Source organism: Antrostomus carolinensis, unplaced genomic scaffold, assembly GCF_000700745.2.
Source record: "Antrostomus carolinensis isolate BGI_N321 unplaced genomic scaffold, ASM70074v2 scaffold20835, whole genome shotgun sequence".
In the NCBI taxonomy this organism is placed as follows: domain Eukaryota; kingdom Metazoa; phylum Chordata; class Aves; order Caprimulgiformes; family Caprimulgidae; genus Antrostomus; species Antrostomus carolinensis.
Window position 1 is genome coordinate 1 of NW_010315954.1, and position 4673 is coordinate 4673.

Consider the following 4673-nt stretch of genomic DNA (forward strand, 5'->3'; position numbering starts at 1 on the left):
TATATATATATATATATAAAAGGCACAAAGCAGCTAGCAAAGCCACCACAACCAAAAGGAGCTTCTCTTAGTCATTTTGGATAGATAGGCCAGCATGGATAAAAGATTTACACATAATCCAATGGAAGCAGAGAAATCTGTTCATCAGCCCCCTGCCCCCAAAACAAAACAAAAACCACAGAACTATAAGAAGATAGCTTTTAAAACCAGAACATCTATATTTACTAGATTTGTTTCTTTTTAAACAAAAATGTTCTCAAAGTGAAAAACTATGGAAGAGATTCTCAGGATGTATCTTTACATTGTTCAAAGCATTAAGTATCCACAAACACTTAAGACACCATATAATTAAAACTCTGCACCTGGTATGTGTAGATATCCCTTCCCTGGTAATTCAGAGACAAGAGTCTGATGCAACAGTCATTGTGATGGTGCTTACAAAACACCACTTAAAAGATATTCAGCTGTTTTGCTGAGAAAGTACAGAAAACTAACAATAAGCCTGTAATTCAGTACTCAATGCTATTTCTCCTTTACAATGTTTAGCTTCTAATGTTTTGAATGTGTGTAAGATGCATATTCCCCCCACCCCAGAAAAACTCACATTTTGTTCAATATGGGGACAAATTCTTTTCTGCTACTGTGAAAAGAAAACCCTCCACAGCACATTCAAAAGACCTTTTCAGTTTAGATTTTAAAAAGGTAATCTGATGTAATGGAAATTGTTTGAAAACATCTGGACTAAAAAGAAATCCAGCAAGGAGCAATGGATAGGTTATTTTCAGCCTTGGGACATTTTGTTTCTTGCTTAAAAGCCCACATTTGTAGTGCTGACATCTCTGTACAATGCTGGCTTCTGTTAGTACTGTCCAGACAATTATAAAAATGATTTATCAAAAACCCAGTCACCAGAACAATTTGGTACTTTAAAATTCCTTCTATTTCAGTATCACTGAATACAGCAATCACTTTTTCAAGCAGGTCATTCAAACAAAAAAAATTACAGGAAAGACTGACATGGTTCATAGGACCTGCTAGGAGACAAGAGTGGGGTAAAGCCAATGTAGAACATAAAAATCTTCCAAGATACTCACATACTCAACAGTAGCAGGTGTTCTTAAACAGTCTGATCTTTTTCAAATGAGTGAAAATCCAGAGCTCAACCACAATCCAACTAGACTATACTGCAGTCACATCACCTTCAGATGGTGCATTTATAGTCTTTTTTGGATGAAAAGTGGAAAAAAAACGGAAGTATAATTTCCAAAGTTGTCTGGGTAGCCTCCCAGATTTCATAAGGTTATTAAGGTAAAGACCAGACACACTTAAAGGCTCTATGGTTCTGTGGCTGTTTGAAATTTTGCAATTGGAGTATTCCATTGACAAGACACTTCTTAATTTCATTCAAATTAGCTCAGTGATCTCAAAATGCAACCAATTTTTCTCGGATTAGAAGGAAGGAGACATACTGTCAACATTTGCACATCTGATTTTTCTGCTCAGTTCTCAAACATTTAATATGCTCCATTTTAACTCAATTACTTGCATCTGACACATTTTCTGACCATACTAAGTTCATGCCAAATATGCTAGTATAGTACATAGCAACATACATCCAAATATGAAAATATAGTTTGGCAAAAAAATGCACTAAGCACATTCTGGAGATATTATCCCACATTTTACTGAGTTTACGCCACAATTCATTGACACACATTTGTTATGTTTTTCAATGAAACAGAAAAGTTTTCTTCTATTTATTTTAATTATTCCTAAGAGCAAAGCATTGACTAACAGAAACAAGACTCATTGTAATATGTTCCACCACTCCTCACTTTAAGAATATTCTCCTATATTCTGGATCTGCACAGAACACCTGTAGTAGAAAAAAAAGTGGTATGTTAGAAAGTGTACCCACATATCCATATGAACACTGTTAGACCAAAATTTAAATAGTAAGAATTTCTGCAAATGAAAAAAATAATTTCTAATACAATGATTAACTCAAATATTTTGAGAAAATGAAAGCAGATTTTTGGAAGAGGAAAACACCTGCAATATGGATGTGTGATATTTATGGAAAATATAAAAAGCTGTATTTATAAATTAACTTATTTACATATTTATCTTGCATATTATACATTAATAAGTTTATATATATCTAAGTGATATTTAAAGAAAATTTGAAAAAGGTACTAAGTGAGGGTCTAGAAATTTAGAGGTAGACACCTGCATGTAAAAGCAGACAATAACAAAGCCTCACATCTTCACTGTTTTGGACTTTTAAAAGGATCTGGCATCCAGAAATATGACAGCCATGCAAGTTTAAATGGAAAGAAGGAGGGAGAAATGGGACTCCTAATACTGTTTCAAAACTAATTACAGCTGTAATTGTAAGACAAACGTTTTTAATAGTCCATATTCCATACCATGTAAAAGCAGAACTAAAGGATGAAGAAAAATAACAATATATTCCTTCAGCTTGACAATTGACCTTGTTTTCATAGCTTTTTATCAGATTTTAGGATAAGCTGAGATTTGTGCCACAGGAAAAAGAAAAAAAACAAACTGCTAACAGTTCACAGGCTAAAACCAGTGAACTCATGCTTGACTGGAAAAGGAGAAAAAGGAGCATAGATAAAGTGGTCTGGTACACTCTTCCTTTTCCTTCATGCTGAAGGTTCTTCTCTGCAATTAAGTGTAGACAGGAGAAGAGAGTGACCTTTTTAAAGAGCATTATCATGTTTCTTTCAACCTCATAGAAAAATCCGAATTTAAGTGTTATAGAGCTTCTTTCAGAATAGAAAAGGATTTCCTGAATGCTGAATTTATATAGGAATCAACAGCAAATATGCAAAACCTGGTCATTAAATAGATTGATTGGCTTTAAACAGCTTTCCCAAGAGATAAAGAGACCAGAAGACATCCATAAATAGGCACTGCAGACACACACATGCTTTTTCCTACATTAAAAGCCAAATCTAACAGTTGGAAACCGAGTATTATACAGTGGAGAATGAGAGACTGTCTTTGTAAAGATAGCAATAGTATATTTCCTTTAAGTCTTCCTACTTGCATCAAGTAGGCATGAAGGGTTTAAAGCTCTGCAGAGAACCTGAAAAAACACATTTTAAAAGGCATAAGTGCCTTCAAGTGAGGTGCACTTAAATGTCAATTACCTTTATTATTCTGTCCTCCTAGAAGAGTCTAGTGTATAGATAGATCCCCGTGCCTTTCTGTCAGCAGCCTCTCATATTGGTACTATGCCACAATGGGGCCTGCATGACAAGGCCACTTCTGCTTCTCAACTTTAACCCAGCAAAGTCATAAGAATGTAAAAACAGACAGAAGTTCATGAAAGCCCAGAACTTGTCTGATAGTGATCAACAAAAGACGTCTGGAAAAGTCCATCAGCAAGAAAAGTACTCAACAGCACTTCCTCACAACACTCTCTACTTGTACTAATCTGTTTCAGAAATTTCTGAGAGTCCATTACAGTATCCGTGTAGATGTCAACGGGATCTTCCAGTAATTTCTCCAAATACCATCAATACCTGCTGTAAAGCCACAGCATCCTCTACATCCCTTGACAAGGAGTACCACAGGCTTTTATTCAGTGTCTAAGTAATTACTGTTGTCTGGTTTTGAATCCCTTGCCTGCTAGGAACACTCATCTCATGTGCCCTAACTGCTACACCCGTTCTTCACTTCTCTGTTAACTAAGACAAAAAGATGAAACAGTCCTAGCTGATTTAGATGTTCCTCATACAGGAACATACTTCTACACCGTTCCTGACTCCTCTCGTTGACCTCTTTTTCACAGACACAAACTTTCCACCAAAATGATCAAGCTCAGAAAGTCCAGACAAAGATAAAAATAGTTACGGATACAATATGACCAACTGTAAGATGTAGTGTGATCCATTTTTCAGATGACTCACAGAAGCTCCGAGACAATCACTGTCTATGCCACACAAATTTACCTAAACTCCAGTCTTCAGCCTATGCTTCTTCAAAGATAAAATTTATGTCTAAACTATTTGCAACTTCCCATACATGAGTAACCAGCAGAGATTACAGTTTGCCTTTTAACCACATGTCCAAGTACTGGATTTAATCCTTTTCAGCACTGAATAGCATACAGTCATTATTTCACAAAGTAACTTTTTAAACACAAACATTTGGGGAATCCTAAATGCTAGAAGTCCTGCATACATAACATGAGTCCCTCTCTTTCTGTTTCAGGAAAGCCTATAACTTAGTTAACTTGCAAGTAAGAACTGAAAAGCATATGAGCATTACTCCTTTGTTTTCTGTCACTAAAATGGTGTAATAGTTCTTCTCCAGGTTTAGAAGTAGTCTGAAATTAAACCATGTGAGCAATAAAAGCACTGGTTACTGTTTCATTGCCTGCAGAGTTCCTTTTTGCCACTAAGTATCTGTCTTACAGACTTTTTCAGTAGATTTGTTATTAACTTAAGTATTGCTGCTAAATCTCCCAAGTTTTAGACTGGACCAAATAACTCAGTTTGATACAGCTCTACCGTAAAGGACAAAAAAAAAAAAAGTTGTGAGGTTGCTCACCAACTGGTTCACCTCAAAATAGCTCAGATTTTAATAACAGAGGTTCTATATCATGAAGGCTCCTGAAGCTTCACAACGTAATTCCTGCT